Below are 18,664 nucleotides of genomic sequence, written 5' to 3'. Positions count from 1 at the left end.
GAATTAATTTTCCAAATATGGAGAAACTGAGAGAGTCTCCGTCTTTTACGTGACTTTCTATTGTGCCAATGTAATGGAATCAAATACACACTTCAGCTTTTTAAGCAGCTGTTCCTATGGTGCAGGAGTAAATGTGTAAACTCTACCAGTACCAGCTGGAAAAAAAGAACATGAATCTATTATTTCCGAATGTATTATGAAACCTAGATTTTGTTTCCAGGATAGAATGTGTCCAAAGCAAGCAAATTAAGAGGAGGATTGTGAAATTATCCAGTGGATAAGGAACCATCTTGACATTTCGACTGGCTGATACAAACAAAGCTGTATGGGCAGGTGACCCTGCCTCCTGTTGCATTAACTGTGCAGAGTCCACCACAATACTGAAGAGATTCTTTTTACTATTTTTAACTGAGATCAGTACAGCACAAGACTTTTACCACAGTAACATCAAAAGAACAAGACAAGTATATGTCTTTTTCAAAATGAACATTACTGATCTCTAAATTCATAATGTCTACTGAGGATTTCTAAGTCAAATAATAACAATTATGATGATAGTAATAATAATAGAAGATATTTCACTAAAACATGCATATCTTTTGACTCTACATTTAAATATAATTTTAATAAAATTCTATTTGTAAGTATTACCAAATAAGGACAAAAAAGTTTTAGTGTATGATGGTGTTTTTCAAAATAAAATTTACCTTTTAGAGAATTTTTAGGTTCACAGCAAAATTGAGTACAAAGTACAGAGAGTTCCCGTCTATACCCTGCACCCCCTGACACACATACGTAGACAACTATCAGTCTCCTACAAGAAAGTGGTACATTTGTTACAATCAACAAACCTACATTTATACATGTTTATCATCCAAAATCCATAGCTTATTAGAGTTCATTCTTGATGTTGTATATTCTATGGCTTTGGACATGTAGCCACCATTATAGTATCATAAACAATAGTTTCACTGTTGTAAAAAATCCTCCATGTTCCATCTACTTATCTCTCATTCCTCCTCAACCCCTGGCAAGTATGGTTCTTTTTACTGTCTCTATAGTTTTGCATTTTCCAGAATGTCACATAGTTAGAATCATACAGTATATAGCCTTTTAAGATTGGCTTCTTTCACTTAGCAATATGCATTTAAGTTTTCCTCATGTCTTTTTGTGGCTTGATAGACCACCCCTGAAGAAACTGCTCAGGTTGCTACAATGTCTGCAAATGGAGACAAAGAAATTGGCAACCTAATTTCTGATGCAATGAAAAAGGTCAAAAGAAAGGGTTTCATCACAGTAAAGATGGAAAAACACTACGGATGAATTAGACATTATTGAAGGCACGAGGCCAGGTGCGGTGGCTCACGCCTGTAATCCCAGCACTTCGGGAGGCGGAGGCGGGCAGATCACGAGGTCAGGAGACTGAGACCACCCTGGCTAACATGGTGAAACCCCATCTCTACTAAAAATACAAAAAATTAGCCGGATGTGGTGACATGCGCCTGTAGTCCCAGCTACTTGGGAGGCTGAGGCAGGAGAATCGCTTGAACCCAGGAGGCAGAGGTTGTAGTGAGCTGAGATTGTACCACTGCACTCCAGCGTGGGTGACAGAGCGAGACTCCATCTAAAAAAAAGAAAAAAGAAATTATTGAAGGCATGAAAGTTTGAGGATATATTTCTCCATACTTTATTAATACATCAAAAGGTCAGAAATGTGAATTCCAGGATTCTTATGTTCTATTGAGTGAAAAGAAAATTTCTAGTGTCCAGCCCATTGTACCTGCTCTTGAAATTGCCCATGCTCACCATAAGCCTTTGGTCATAATGCTGAAAATGTTGATGGAAAAACTCTAAGTACACTCATTTTGAATAGGCTAAAAGTTGGTCTTCAGGTTGTAGCAGTCAAAGCTCCGAGGTTTGGTGACAGTAGAAAGAACCAGTTTAATGGTATAACTATTGCTACTGGTGGTGTACTGTTTGAAGAAGAGGAGTTGACCTTAAATCTCGAAGATATTCAGCCTCATGACTTAGGAGAAGTTGGAGAGGTCACTGTGATCAAACATGATGCTATGTTCTTAAAAGGAAAAGGTGACAAGGCTCAAGTTGAAAAACGAATTCAAGGAATTATTGAGCAACTGGATGTCACAACTAGTGAATATGAAAAGGAAAAATTGAACGGCTGGCAAAACTTTCAGATAGAGTAGCTGTGCTGACAGTTAGTGGGACAAGTGATATTGAAGTGAATGAAAAGAAAGACAGAGTTACAGATGCCCTTAATGCTACAAGAGCTGTTGTGGAAGAAGGCATTGTTCTGGGGAGGGGGTTGTACCCTACTTTGGTGCATTGGTGCCTTGGACTCATTGACTCCAGCTAATGAAGATCAAAAAATTGGTATAGAAATTATTAAGAGAACACTCAAAATTCCTGAAATGACCATTGCTAAAAATGCAGGTGTTGAAGGATCTTTGATAGTTGAGAAAATTACGTAGTTCCTCAGAAGTTGGTTATGATGCCATGGTCAGAGATTTTGTGAATATGGTGGAAAAAGGAATTATTGAGCCAACAAAGGTTGTGAGAAGTGCTTTATTGGATGCTGCTGGGGTAGCCTCTCTGTTAACTACAGCAGAAGTTGTAGTCACAAAAATTCCTAAAAAAAGAGAAGGACCCGGCCCGGCGCGGTGGCTCAAGCCTGTAATCCCAGCACTTTGGGAGGCCGAGACGGGTGGATCACGAGGTCAGGAGTTCGAGACCATCCTGGCTAACACGGTGAAACCCCGTCTCTACTAAAAAATACAAAAAACTAGCCAGGCGAGGTAGTGGGCGCCTGTAGTCCCGGCTACTCGGGAGGCTGAGGCAGGAGAATGGCGTGAACCCGGGAGGCGGAGCTTGCAGTGAGCTGAGATCCGGCCACAGCACTCCAGCCTGGGCGACAGAGCGAGACTCAGTCTCAAAAAAAAAAAAAAAAAAAAAGAGAAGGACCCTGTAATGGGTGCAATGGGTAGAATGGGAGGTGTTATGGGAGATGGCAAGTTCTAATTATTAGAATAGTGCTTTACTTTAATTAATGAACTATGGCAGGAAGTCCAAGGCAGTGTTCCTCACCAATAACTTCAGAGAAGCTGGAGAAAATGACTGAAGAAGAGGCTAGCTGATGTTCAGGAAATCACTATAACGATCAGTTACTGGTTTCAAGTGACAAATATATAACGTTTGACTGCTGTCATTGTCTATGCCTACAGATAATTTATTTGTATTTTTGGATAAAAAGACATTTGTATAGTCCTAATACTGGGTGCAAAAGCCACGTACCAATGTACTGCTTTGAACTTAAATCACTGAGGCATTTTTAATACTATTCTGTTAAAATATTTAGGGCTTGCCACCACCAGAGGAGAATTTAAGCAGCCTTTCTGTGGAGAGTGAGAATAATTGTGTACAAAGTAGAGAAATATCCAATTATGTGACAACCTTAGTGTAATAAAAATTTGTTTAAAGTTAAAAAAAAAAAAAAAAGAACTGGAACAAGACAAAGATGTCCGCACTCGCCATTCCTATTCAACACAGTACTGGAATTCCTAGCCAGTACAATTAGAAAAGAGAAATAAATTAAGGGCATCCAAATCAGAAAGGAAGAAGTCAAATTATCCTTGTTCACAGACAACACGAGTGTATAATTAGAAAACCCTAAAGACTCCACAAAAAAATGTTGGAACTGATAAATGAATTTAGTTGGAACTGAAAAATGAATTCTAAGTAAAGTCGCAGGATACAAAATAATCATACAAAAATCAATAGTATTTATATACACTAACAGCACATGCTCTGAGAAACAAATCAAGAAGGCAAACCCATTCACAATAGCTACATGAATTATAAAATACCTAGAATACATTTAACCAAATAAGTGAAAGATCTATCTTAGAAAAGCTATAACACACTGATGAAGGAAATTGAAGAGGACATTTTAAAAATGGAAAGGGTTCATGACCAGCCTGGTCAACATGGTGAAACTGTGTCTCTACTAAAAAAAAAAAGACAAAACGCTTGAACCTGGGAGGCAGAGGTTGCAGTGAGCTGAGATTCCACCATCGCACTCTAGCCTGGCTGACAGAGTGAGACTCCATATATATATATAAAAAGGAAAGATATTGTATGCTCATGGATTAGAATTGATATTGTCAAAATGTCAATACTACCCAGAGCAATCTACAGATTTAATGAAATTCCTATCAAAATACCAATGACATTCTTCACAGAAATAGAAAAAACAGTCCCCAAATTTACATGAAACCACAAAAGACTCTGAATAGCCAAAGGAATCCTGAGCAAAATGAACAAAGCTGGAGGCATCACACTACATGACTTCAAAACACATTATAAACCAATGGTAACCAAAGTAGCATGGTACTTGGGGAAAAATAGACACATAAGGCTAGGTGCAGTGGCTCACGACTGTGTTCTCAGCACTTTGGGAGGCTGAGGCAGGAAGATCACTTGAGGCCAGGAGTTTGAGACCAGCCTTAGCAACATACTGAGACCCTATGTCTACAAAAAAGAAAAAAAAAAATAGCTGGGCATGGTGGCGTGCACTAGTTGTCCCTAGCTGCTCAGGAGGCTGAGGCTGGAGGACTGCTTGAGTCTAGGAGTTAGAGGCTGCAGTGAGCTATGATCACACCACTGCACTCTAGTGTGGGTGACAGGGTGTGATCCTGTCAGAAAGAAAAAAAGACAGACAGAGAGAGAGAGAGAGGAAGGAAGGAAGGAAGGAAGGAAGGAAGGAAGGAAGGACACACAGAACAATGCAACAGAATAGAGAACCCAGAAATAAATCCATGTATTCACAACCAACTCATTTTTACAAAGGTGCCAAGAACAAACACTGGGAAAAAGACAGTCTCTTCAACAAATGGTGCTGAAAAACTAGATAACCCCATGCAGAAGGATGAAACTAGACCCCTATCTCTAAGCATATAGAAAAAGCAAATCAAAATGGATCAATGACTTAAATCCAAAACCTTAAACTATGAAACTACTAGAAGAAAACAATGGGGAAATGCTTCAGGACATTAGTCTGGGCAAAGGTTCTTGAGTAAGATCTCAAAAGCACAGGCTACAAAAGCAAAAATAGACAAATAGGATTATATCAAGTGAAAAAGCCTTTGCACAGCAGTGACAATCAACAAAGAGAAGAGACAGCTCATCTACTGGGAGAAATTATTTGCAAATTATCCAACTGACAAGGAATTAATTACCAGAATATATGAGGAGCTCAAACAACTCGACAGCAGAAAAACAAATAATCCAATTAAAAATGAGAAAAATATCTGAGTAGATATTTTTCAAAAGAAGACAAACAAATGGCCAACAGGTATAAAATAAAATGCTCAACATCACTAATCATGGAAAAAATGCAAATCAAAACCACAATGAGATATCCTCTCACCCTAGTTAAAATGGCTTTTATTAAAAAGACAAAGAGGCCGGGTGTGGTGGCTGAAGCCTGTAATCCCAGCACGTTGGGAGGCTGAGGTGGGTGGATCACCTAAGGTCAGGAGTTTGAAACCAGCATGGCTAACATGATGAAACCCCGTCTCTACTAAATACACAAAAATTAGCTGGGCATAGTGGTGGGCGTCTGTAATCCCATCTACTCTGGAGGCTGAGGTAGGAGAATCGCTTGAACCTGGGAGGCGGAGGTTGCAGTGAGCCGAGGTCATGCCACTGTACTCCTGGCTGGGTGACAGAGTGAGACTCCATCTCAAAAAAAAAAAAAAAAGAAAAGAAAAAAAAGACAAAGAATAATGAGTGCTGGCAAGGATGTGGAGAAAGGGGAACCCTCATACACTGTTGATGGGAATGTAAACTAGTACAGTCACTATGGAGAACAGTTTAGAGGTTCCTCAGAAAACTAAAAATAGAGCTACCATAGAAGACAGCAATCCCACTACTGGGTATATACCAAAAAAACCAAAATATCAAAGAAATATCTGTGCTCACATGTTTATTGTAGCATTATTCACGATAGCCAAAATATGGAATCAACCTAAGTACCTATCAATGCATGAAGAAACTGTGGTATATATACACAATAGAATATTATTCAGCCACAAAAAAGAATGAAATCCTGTCATTTGCAGCAACATGGGCAGAACTGGGGGTCACTATGTTATGTGAAATAAGCCAGGCACAGAAAGACACATATTGCATGTTCTCATTCATATGTGGGAGCTAAAAAAGTGGACCTCATGGAGGTAGAGAGAAGAAGAACGGTTACCAGAGACTGAGAAGGATGGGGGAAGAGGGAATAAAGAGAGGTTGACTAATGGGCACAAAAATATAGTTAGATAGAAGATACAATACATAGTGTTTGGTAAGTCAGTAAGGTTGTTAGGGAAGCAGGAGCCCAGGAGAGCCAGGATGACACCAATTTAAGTTCCACTTTATTTTGAGACTAACCAGGCACATTCCTTGCCAGCCATGACCCATGGTCATAAGATGTTTACAGCTGAGGAAAACCTACAAGGACGCACTCCTACGACAGCAGAAAGTCTAGATGTCCCAATACTCATAACAATATATGGTTTCAAAATAATTATAGTTATGCTTTACTTACACACTAAAATGTCAAGAATCATTTTCCTTAAATCAACAGTATAATAAATTTTGTCATGCTGTCTGCTCACCCACATGTAGGCACAGCTTAGTTTGGCCTTTACATAGACAAGATCCCTACATAAGAAAAACTTAAAGACAGTACATTCCTCTGCTTGCTTTCTGAGGATGCCCTACTCTATAATGAAGTAGCTTTCAATAAACTGTATCTTCTCACCGTACAACCTTAGACTGGTGCTACATTTGTTATTGATTTTCGTAGCTAAGGATAATCATTTCAAAACATTTACATAATCCTCCTCATTTTTACTTTAAAAACCTTTATTCTTTCTTTCTCTCCCTGAATACATACAGTTTACTGTGGTATGCAAATTCACGTAGCAATGCTCTATTCCCAAATAAGCATTGTTTTCTTTTAGAGAGCCTAGAAACTTTCTGTTTGTTATTTATGTTAACAACACAAACCAACTTGAAATTAACTGGACTCCCTACAGAATCCTGATATATCTAAGAAAGACGTGGAATCTAGTCAAGGTCAGTACTAACCCTGAATATCGTGAAGAGAGCTGCAACTCATAGTTTCTATTAAAATGCAAACCAGGTGCTAAATGTTTCTTACTAGACAAAAAAGGAGGGATATTCTCTCTCACACTGAAAGAGGCTTGGACTAAAGCCTTCTTAAAAGCAGAAATATCCCTTATTATGTTATGTTATTATGTTATTAGACTCTATTACCTCTAAGAAACATTAAGTCTCACTAGAAAGATGAAAGTAAAATGACTGACTGAGCACATGCTCCTACCATCATAGCACCAAAAACCACAAGCAAGCATGGAACCAAATGACCTCAAAATAATTCATTTGAAACATCTCTTCAATAAGAAGTCATGACTGTAACATACTAGAAAATGCAGGGAATCCACATGTACCAGAGAGGGTTCCATTGCATACAATAGAATCTACGCTAGTTAGTTTAATCTAAAGGGAATTTATTACAGCAGAGGTTCCCCAACTCCAAGGCCATGGACTGGTACCTCCTGTCAGATCAGCGGCGGCATTAGATTCTCATAGAAGCGCAAACCCCATTGTGAACTGCACAGGTGAGGGATCTAGGTTGTGCACTCCTTATGAGAAACTCATGCCTGATGATCTGTCACTCAAATCACTCCCTAATGGGATCCTCTAGTTGCAGGAAAACAAGCTCTGGGCTCCCAATGATTCTACATTATGGTGAGGGTATAATTATTTCATTATATATTACAATGTAATAAATGAGGTGCACAATGAATGTAATGTGGCTGGGCGCGGTGGCTCACACCTGTAATCCCAGCACTTTGGGAGGCCGAGGCAGGTGGATCACTTGAGGTCAGGAGTTCGAGACCAGCCCGGCCAACGTAGTGAAATCCCACCTCTACTAAAAACACAAAAATTTTCCAGGCATGGTGGTGCGTGCCTGTAGTCTCAGCTACTAGGGAGGCTGAGGCAGGAGAATCGCTTGAACTGGGAGGCAGATGTTGCAGTGAGCTGAGATCACGCCACTGCACTCCAGCCTGGATGACAAAGCGAGACTCCATCTCAAAAATAAATAATAAATAAATAAATAAATAAGTAAAATTAATTAAATAAATGTAATGGGCTTGAATCATCACAAAATCAACCCCCCTCCCCACGGTCTGTGGAAAAACTGTCTTCTACAAACCAGTCCCTGATGCCAAAAAGGTTGGGGGCCGCTATATTACAGCAAAGCCAAAGGGTCTCACAATCACTGAGAGGTCTAAAGAAGACCTACTTTGGGCTATACTTTCAAGAACATCTCCTAAAGCCACGCTGCAGAACTGAGCTTCTGGCCCTGCCACAGTCAGGAAACTGTGGAATCAGGAATCAGCTGCTGCACTACAAGCTCCAGACCAAAGCCATTTACACCACCCGCCATCCACAGCTGCAAAATGAAGGAGCTGCATGCACGGAATTCTCCTAATTGGATCTTGCCTCAGATTTCCTTTTGAATACGAATTTAAATTTCTCATACCAGAAACAGAGCTCGGTCACCCTTGACACAGTTTTCAGTTCTACAACACAGCTGAATGGCTCAGCCAGTGGCCAGTGACAATAACTTAGAGACATCCCTCCCACCTAGCTGACCGGGCCCCTGTTCTCCCATTGTTTCCTTTAAATGGACCGTTCAGACATCAGTTTGTGAACTTAAAGTGGCCCATACCCCATTTCCTTATGTATATGGCTGATAACCACATGCTTCTCTCTTTTGCCTGACTCTTCATTCTGGCCTCGCATGACCCAGGGATGGAAGAACCCTTGTGACTCACTACACCCTCCTTGCCCAGGTTTTCTATGTAAAAATCTTTGAACTTGTTTCTTACTGTGGTGGTGTATTAAACTTGTGCATTCCAGGGCTGGGCATGGCAGCTCACGCCTATAATCCCAGCACTTTGGGAGGTGAGTGGATCACTTCAGGTCAAGAGTTCGAAAGCAGCCTGGCCAACATGGTGAAACTCCATCTCTACCAAAAATGCAAAAATTAGCCGGGCCTGGTGGTGGGTACTAGTTGGGAGACTGAGACATGAGAATCACTTGAACCTGGGAGGTGGAGGTTGCAGTGAGCCGAGATCATGCTACTGCACTCCAGCCTGGGTGACAAAGAGAGGCTCTATCTCAAAAAAAAAAAAAAAAAAAGATGAATTTGTGCCTTCCATCTGAAGAAGTAGGAGCTGCCCTGGGCTGGGATATTTCTGGAATGCAGGGGAGAACATAAGGTCAGACTCCCAGTGCCAGAGCCATGGCCAGGCAGGTGTAAACTGGACATGGGTCAGACATGAGCCACCAGGGCATCTGCCAATACAAACAAGCATCCTCTGTAAGGGATTCCCTGGTCAAGGGTCAGACAGCCAGGCATTAGGCTATTTGCCCGGTAAAGGAATTATCCTGAGAAAGGCACACTGTAAACACCACATCTGGCTCCCTCCATTTCTGGTTAGAGCAGGGTTGCTAGCCACTCTGGTACCAGAACCCCAGTTTAACTGGGAGTTTTCAAAGCAGTATGCCCTGCCTCTCAACACTCATGAAGCCAGAGACCCAGCACTGAGGAGTCTCAACACCACAGCTCTTTCAGAAAAACCAACTCTGTCGGCAGAAATAGTGGAGGCAAAAGAAGTCAGCCTCTGCCCGCAGTGTTCTGCCTCTGCCTTCCAAAACCCATGTGGCTGTAAAGGATAGGTGGGACCCTAAATCCCATCGAAAAGCAGAGCTTCAAGGGCATGTCAAAAATGTAGTTTTCCAGCCTCAGTAATTTCGGCAGGCATACGTAGAAGGAGGGTAGAAAAGATACTGAGTGAGGTTACATAGGCTCCCACCCATCCTGAAAAAAGAGCAGAAAGGATATGACTATCAGAGGAAAGCGAGGAGTGATTCCAGGAGAACTCCAAGTGTCAAGGCCTGTGGACACCAGGGTCTCGAGGTAGTCCTGGAGTAACCACCAGGGTGACTGTCTCCATCAACATTACAGCGGTAGGTAGGCTGCCCGAACTCCCCTCTTTGAGTGGAGAACAAAGACAGAATGGAAGAATTGGTTATGAGCATTGGGTCAGAGCCATGCTTAGGAGGAACAGAAACTCTCCTTCTCTAAGAGAAGTTGCTGGTATGTCTTACATGGCAGCACAATGCGCCCTTGTCTGAAATCACTGGAAGCTGACTGTGGTATGCATACCACCTTCATATTCAGGCCAACACAGCCTCAATGACGAAGATGAACATGCAGCCAGGAGTTAAACATCTGAAGTGGACAAACACCATGAAAGAGAGGTATACAACTTAATGAACAAAGGAAATCACTTAACACATTAGAATTTATGCAGCAGACAAATGAAAACTTTGAAAATTTATAAAAACTTAGAGATATGAGAATAGATATTGCATCCATGAAACAAGATGATGATGAGGATGATTATTATTTTTTGAGACCGAGTCTCGCTCTGTCACCCAGGCTGGAGTGCAGTGGTGCGATCTTGGCTCACTGCAACCTTTGCCTTCTGCGTTCAAGTGATTCTCCTGCCTCAGCCTCCCCAGTCGCTGGGACTACAGGCATGTGCCACCACGCCCGGCTAATTTTTTGTAGTTTTAGCAGAGATGGGGTTTCATCGTGTTAGCCAGGTTGGTCTCAATCTCCTGACCTCATGATCTGCCCACCTCGGCCTCCCAAAGTGCTGGGATTACAGGTGTGGGCCACCGTGCCTAGCCTATTTTTTTTTAAATATTAGGAAAAAAATGTACTTACCAAATAAAAATCCCAATAAATAACCCACAAAGTAGAGTATACTCAGTTGATGAGATGACATGCTAGCTAGAAGCCTGAATTTCCCTCAAAATGAAAGAGAGGGTAGTGGGTGCAGTGGTGTGCTACCCAGATCCCCCTGTAGGGACCAAGGCACTCACTCTACCATATATTGGCTGTTGACAGGTCACAGCTAACTCCCTCTCTAGGTATTCTCCTCAGGAAAGAAAGCTTCTTTGCCCAGGTAATATCCCCTCCCAAAAGTACACAAGACACTTCACTTGGATTTAGGACAATCTGAAGTGTCAGCCCAAGCCCAAAGCTCCCAGCAGGGTCAGGCGAGGTCGTTGTTGCAATTACATCTCAGCTCAACTTCTCCCTCTACCCTGCCCCACTTCTCTCTCCACTGGCTGCATGCGAATCTCCACCTGAGAGTCTGTTTCTGGGTAGCCCATCCATCTAAGATAGACAGAAAGAACGAAAACGGAAGACATCTAGGTATTTGTCCTTCTGTCTAATCGGATTTCTAAGAGACAAGAACAGAGAATGGAGGGAAGGGAAAATCAAATAAAAGTATCAAAGTAGATTTTCCATCAATAAAAGAGAGTGATCAGATGAAACAGGCCCACCAACTGTTGGATAAGATGAAAAGAAAAAATACATGTATGCATATATGTGTTATATTAGCGTTCTCCAGAAAAACAGAACCAACAGGATGTGTGTATACACAGAAAGAGATTTATTTTAAGGAACTGGCTAAGGTGATTACGGAGGCTGACAGGTCTCAAGATCTTCAGGGTGGGCCTGCAGGATGGGGGCCCAGGAAAAGCCAATGTTGCAGTTCAAACCCAAAGGCCATCTGCTGCAGAATTCCCGAGGTCAGGAGATCAAGGTCATTCTTTTGTTCTTCCTAGGCCTCAAAGTGATTGGATGAGGCCCTCTCACATTATAGAGTGCTTTAAAGCTCACGAATGTAAATGTTAATCTCATGTAAAAACACCCTCACTAAAATATCCAGAGTGTCTGACCACATGTCTAAGTGATGTGGCCCAATCAAGGTGACACATAAAATTAAGCATCACACATATACATATACATCTACTATGAGACTTTCAGAAGACCAAAAATAAACACTTCCAGGGTAAAAAAAAAAAAAAAAAAAAAAAAGATAAAGTATCTACAAAGGAATAAGACTGAATTGGCATGATATCTCATTGATACGGAAGGGCTGGGCTCCTCGCTAAACCTCGCCCTTAAGCCTGGAACATGGCCCTAAGTGAAAGCAGCTGACCTCGTTTTCAAATGCCCAAGTGTTGCCTTTTTGGCCTGCCACACCCCTATCTTGTGCCCATAAAAGCCTTTAGTTGGCAGAGCAACACAGGCAGCTGAGTAGCAGGGATACAAGTGGCTGAGTGGCGAACAGAGAAGCAACTGAGTGTCGGAGACTACAGATAGATGTGGCTAACTGCAGACAGTGTGGCTTCAGGGAAAGATCTACAGGTAGATGCCGCAAACTTCAGACAGTGCAGCTTCAGGGAAAGATCACCTTCTTCCCAGTCATTCTCTTTCCAATTTCCCATCCCGCCCCCCATCCAAGAGCCATTTCCATCATCCAATAAAATCCTCCACATACACTACCCTTCAATCTGTTCATGTGACCTGATTCTTAGACAAGAACCCGGGTGCCAAAAAGGCAGGGGCTTGGATGCTGCTGCAGGGCCTGCACAGAGCCTACTCTTGCCACAGAGGAGTCACCGGCCAGTTCCAGTGTTCACTCCCTCTGGTTCCCACACCCGCTTGCTTGCATGCTCCCTCTTGCAAGGAGTGGCCAGCAGCATGCTGAATGAAACAAGCCATTCCAGTTCCTGCCCACAAAGGGGGTCAAGGGAACTATCTTGTCTTCTCATCAATAGCAACACTGAATGTTAGGAAGACGCTGGAGAATTACCTTCAAAGTTCTGAGGGAATATTATTTTCAACCTAGAATCCTTAATACACAAAAACTGTTTTTTAGGTTGAGGACTTAAATAAAGACATTTGGGATATTACTCTCAGAAACAATTAGCAGAGTATGTATTCCAAACCAATGTAAGTCATAAGAAAAATTATGGCATACTATAAAACTGTGGATCAGAGAACTATTAAAATATGTATATATTTTAAAAAAGCCAGGTGCATTGGCTCATGCTCATAATTCAGGAGACTTGGGAGGCTGAGAGGGGAGAATCAGTTGAGGCAAAGACTTCGAGACCAGCCTAGGCAACATAGCAAGACCCCATCTCTAAAAAAATAAAAAAATAAAATAACATACGTAGTTAAATTAAATTAGTTAGTTGTTTTCAAAAATTAATAAGCATCTCCAAAATTTTCAGATGAACTCAACCTGGAAGGGGGGGTTAGGGGACATTGGAAAAAAAAGAGAAATAAAAACATGCCAGAATTTTTATCTTTATTAGGAGAAGATGTGATGCTGACCAATGGCAACACTAAGAAAAATGTGTGTGTGTTTCAAAGTTTAAGTGTGACTGACAGTGAAAAAAAGACAAAGGCAGATTAGGAAAATGGAAACAAAAAGAAGGCAAGATTGTATCCTTAATTTCAAGCAAATTAATTTCAGGCAAAATGAATACACTATACAAACACAAAGGCAGATACTTCATAGTAGGCATAATCTTCAGTCAACATGTATCAATCACTCCAACTGGCATAGCATTGAAATGAAAAAAACCAAAATCTATCAAGAAATATAAGTAGACAAACTCTCTAGTATGAAAAGACTTTTATTATAATTATTATAAAAAGTTAATTCACCTTATTCAGGCCATAAAGATCAAATAGATACAAAAATAAACAGGATTCTAGAAGACCTAAAAACCTAAGTAATAAGGTAAACCCAATTACTAAAGTCTATGCTTTGAAACCAGAAACCAGAAAATAAACTTTCTTTTCAATGGCAGAGAGTAGGAAAGATATTTCTAAGAACAATACAAGAATGAGAAACAAACAAAATAAAGTAGATTGAATAAATATTTCCACCAAAAAAGGTTAATATCTGAAAAACTGTTAATATCTGAAAAACTGTTAATATCTGGTGGAAAATACTGTAAATATAACCAAAAGATAATAACACACTGGAGGAAAATAATTACCAATACTTACATGAGAAATTTCCAGGTAGCAGAAATTGTGTGTTTATTGCCTGGCATCCACACCAGCAACACAGTTTTGCTTGGAAACACCATTCTGGCGATGCAGCTAAAGTGAGACCTTAGTCTCAGTCCTGAGTGGGGCAGATCATTTCATCTCCTTAGCCACAGGATTGATCCACATATGAGCACATGACTCATTTGGGGCCAGTAAGAAAAGAGTAAATGGCAGGACTTGTTGCAAGCAATGGTAAGACTCTTCCATTGAATTCGGTAGTGTGAGGATATGAAGATGCAGCCATCTTGCTACCACAAGGAGAGCCAGCCTGAAGGTAAAACAGCAAAGAATAAGTAAATCCAAGAAATAAACACCAGAGACATGTTTCGGTGCCTAAGTAAATTGGATAGAAATAATCAGAACGCTCAATATCTTTAAATGTATTGGTGGAGAGGGGGTGGTAACAATTGGAAGAGACTTTGAGGCTGATTTGCGATATATTAGAAAACTAAGCAGATGAAAAAGTAGCTATTACTAGATTATTGTGGGTTGAATTGTATTTCCTGAAGAGACATTTTGAAGTCCTAACCACCTTCTCTACCACCACCACCACCAACCCCCCTCTCAAAACTGTGAATGTGATCTTAAATATAGTAGGGTCTTTGCAGATGTAATCAAGTTGAGATGCTGCTGGATTAGGGTGCCTCCTAACTGCACCCTAATGCTTGTAAGGATACCAAGGAGAGAGAGATCCTTACAAGGAGAGAGAGTCTTAGAGACACAAAGACACAGGGGAGAAGGCCAAAGAAAGATAAAGGCAGAGATGGGAGCTCCGCTGCCACAAGCCAAAGGCGGCCAGGATTGTTGGCAACCACCAGAAGCTGGAAGACGAAAGGAAGGATTCTTCTCTTCATCAAGGGGCACGGTCAGGCCAACACCTTGATTTCAGATTTCTAATCTACAGGACCAAGAATAAATGTCTTTATTTGTTTACCCAGTTTGTGGTAATTTGTTATGGCATCCCACGAAACTAATTAATCATTAACTTCAAGGAAAAGCAAAAAGTTGTGCAAGAAAGCAAACGTAACTGGTGTAACATTTGGGGGTCAGATTTCAGTAGCATTTATATAGGCAAAATAATGTTTTAAAAATAATACAATTTTTTTTTTTTTCTCACTCTGTCATCCAGGCTGGAGTACAGTGGTGTGAACTTGGCTCACTGCAACCTCCACCTCCTGGGTTCAAGCAATTATCATGCCTCAGCCTCCTGAGTAGCTGGGATTACAGGTACCCACCACCACACCAGACTAATTTTTGTATTTTTAGTGAGACGGGGTTTCACCATGTTGGCCAGACAGGTCTTGAATTTCTGACCTTAAGTGATCCACCCTCCTTGGACTCCAAATGTGCTGGGATTACAGGTGTGAGCCACCATGCCCAGCTGAGAAATTTTTTTTTTCTTTTTTTCTTTTTTTTTTTTGAGACAGAGTCTCACTCTGCAGCCCAGGCTGGAGTGCAGTGGCGCGATCTCGACTCACTGCAAGCTCCACCTCCCAGGTTCCCGCCATTCTCCTGCCTCAGCCTCCTGAGTAGCTGGGACTACAGGCACCGACCACCACGCCAGGATATTTTTTTTGTATTTTTAGTAAAGACGCAGTTTCACCGTGTTAGCCAGGATGGTCTCGATCTCCCGACCTTGTGATCCGCCTGCCTTTGCCTCCCAAAGTGCTGGGATTACAGGTGTGAGCCACCGCGCCCAGCTGAGAAATTTTTTAGAAAACCATGGTATCACATTGTGAAGAAAGGGAGAGGAGACTGGCAACATATTGGTCTACTGGATACAAGAGAATTATTCTTACTTCCAGTCATAGAAATTCTATAGATAATGCTTAACGTTTGAAAATGAAGTATTATTATAAGCTTAGTATACAGAGATATGGAAATGAATGGCAAAAGACACAGCTAAAAGTTGAAGGTGGTCCCCTCTGAAGAATGAGACATGAGAAATTGGATGTTGAGTGCTAGAAAATACTGCTTTTTCATAATAAATTTTGTAGAACTGTTTGCCCTATTAAACTATGTATGTATCAACTTTGACAAAAAATAAAGGCAAAACTTAAGGTAAAATAAGCAAAAATGAATAATTTACAAAGGAAGAAACAAAGGAACACATGCCCAACATCAGTTAGCTATGAGATCAATTTAAAATAAACAAAAATAAGTTTTATAATATTAAATATCAAATATGCAATCAAGAGGTAGGAGTATAAATAAGTAAAATGAGTTTGTAGAAATACTGAAAATCTGCATACACTAAAACCCAGCTCATCCACTTCTAGGTTGACACTCAGGAAACTTTTGTACAACATCAGGAGAAACTATATATAAGAAAGTTAATCATGGCTCAGCGCAGTGGCTCATGCCTGTAATCCCAGCACTTTGGGAGGACGAGGCTGTCAGATCACCTGAGGTCAGGAGTTCGAGACCAGCCTGACCAACATGGTGAAACCCCATTTCTACTAAAAATACAAAAATTAGCAGGGCATGGTAGTGCGTGCCTGTAATCCCAGTTACTCGGGAGGCTAAGGTAGGAGAATCGCTTGAATCTGGAAGGTGGAGGTTGCAATGAGTTGAGATCATGCCACTGTACTCCAGCCTGGGCAACAGAGCGAGACTCCATCTCAAAAAAAAAAAAAAAAAAAAAAAAAAGGCCAGGCGTGGTGGCTCAAGCCTGTAATCCCAGCACTTAGGGAGGCCAAGGCAGGCGGATCACGAGGTCAGGAGATCGAGACCATCCTGGCTAACATGGTGAAACCCCGTCTCTACTAAAAATACAAGAAAATTAGCCGGGCGTGGTGGCAGGCGCCTGTAGTCCCAGCTACTCAGGAGGCTGAGGCAGGAGAATGGCGTGAACCCGGGAGGCGGAGCTTGCAGTGAGCCGAGATCGCCACTGCACTCCAGCCTAGGGCACAGAGCGAGACCCCGTCTCAAAAAAAAAAAAAAAAAAAAAAGAAAAGAAAAAGAAAGTTAATCACCACGTTGTTCATAATAGTGAAAACTTGAAAAGAAGAAAATCTTTACCAGTAGACATTTATCCAACCCAGATAAAAGATACTTTAGGCACAGTGGCTCATGTCTGTAATCCTAGCATTTTGGGAGGCTTAGGCTGGAGGACTGCTTGAGCTCAGGAGTTTGAGAACAGCTTAGGAAAGGCGGTGAGACCCCCATCTCTAAAAAAAAAAAAAAAAAAAATTAAACATTAGCTGGGAGTTACTAGGGAGGCTGAGGTATGAGATTAGCTTGAATCCGGAGGCAGAGGTTGCAGTGAGCCAAGATCACGCCAATGCACTCCAGCCTCGGTGACAGAGCGAGACTCCATCTCAAAAAATAAATAAAATAAAATAAGCTGGGAGTGGTGGCATGCGCCTATGGTTCCAGCTACTCAGGAGGCTGAGGCAGGAGGATCGTTTGAACCCAGGAGATCAAGTACAACTCTATCTCTCTCTCTTTCTCGCTCTCTTTCTATATATATATATTTCATATTTTTATATAATAAAATTCTATATGGCAGTTAAGAGGAGTAACCTAACTTTATATATCAAAACATAAATCTCATATGTTGACTGAAAAAGAAATTTGAAAAACATGTCCAACCTAGTACCAGTTACGTAAATTTTAAAACACACCACATGTTGCTTATAAAGATATGAATGTTTATAAACGTATAAATGCAAGATCCGTGTTTTTACGTGGGTTAGATGGACATACACTAAATCCATAAGAGCCTTGGAAAGAAGGTTACACAATTAAACTGAAGGTAAGTAGAGAAAGAACATCCATCTCATTTGTAATATTTTAGTTCTTGTATGTAAAAAATATTTTAAGGAAACATGAGAAAATACTGTCATTTCTGGGTTTAAAACTTGGGGTTTTTAAATTTGTAACCCAGCCACGTGTGTTACGGGCTCACACCTGTAATCCCAGCACTTTGGGAGCCTGAAGCGGGTGGATCACCTGAGGTCAGCAGTTTGAGACCAGCCTGGCCAACATGGGGAAAATCCGTCTCTACTGAAAATACAGATTAGGCGGCCGTGGCGGCAGGAGCCTGTAATCCCATCTATTCCGGAGGCTGAGGCAGGAGAATCACTTGAACCTGGGAGGCAGAGGTTGCACTTAGCCTAGATCGCGCCACTGCCCTCCAGCCTGGGGGATACAGTGAGACTCTGTCTCCAAACAAACAAACAAACAAACAAAAAAAGAAATAAAATAAAATCTGTAACTCAAATACTTTTCTGTATTTTTATTTTTCAAATTTAAAAAAAGAGCTGTAAAAATGTTTCGTTGGGAAACAAATTTCAGAAATCGACTCAAAAAGAATGCAAGTACTTGAACAGTCTAACAACTTATAAATGTTCCAAAACATCAAAGATCCATCTACTCAAAAAGGCACCAAGCCCAGCCAGTTTTAAGGTTTTCTACCTAATGTTCCAGAAACAGTGTCCTAACTCATACAATGAGGGTAGCGTAATCTTGGTAAAAAACAGAGCCAGATTATTAGCCCCTCAAATTCAGCAGTGTATTAAACCGCATCATCTTGCTTAAGGTTTATAAAAAGAGTGCATT

General features: G+C 41.1%; 1 long non-coding RNA gene and 1 pseudogene across 5 annotated transcripts in view; one reads left to right on the top strand and one right to left on the bottom strand.

The window, feature by feature from the left end:
• Window positions 1-18,664, bottom strand: part of LOC105472781 (uncharacterized) — a 43,257-nt gene that overhangs the window by 24,187 nt on the left and 406 nt on the right. For 4 of the 5 annotated variants that reach the window (XR_011622760.1, XR_981789.3, XR_011622763.1 and 1 more), the window contains exon 2: window positions 14,057-14,369. This is a non-coding gene — a long non-coding RNA (uncharacterized lncRNA). Of the gene's footprint in view, window positions 1-14,056; window positions 14,370-17,122; window positions 17,266-18,664 lie in introns of those variants that run through there. The other variant, XR_011622762.1, reaches the window with a different exon arrangement.
• LOC105472782 (60 kDa heat shock protein, mitochondrial-like) lies at window positions 991-9,843 on the top strand (annotated as a pseudogene).

This window comes from Macaca nemestrina, chromosome 4 (genome assembly GCF_043159975.1).
Source record: "Macaca nemestrina isolate mMacNem1 chromosome 4, mMacNem.hap1, whole genome shotgun sequence".
Classification (NCBI taxonomy): Eukaryota; Metazoa; Chordata; class Mammalia; order Primates; family Cercopithecidae; genus Macaca; species Macaca nemestrina.
The sequence above is the reverse complement of the archived record's forward strand: the minus strand, read 5'-3'. Positions and strand labels throughout refer to the sequence as shown.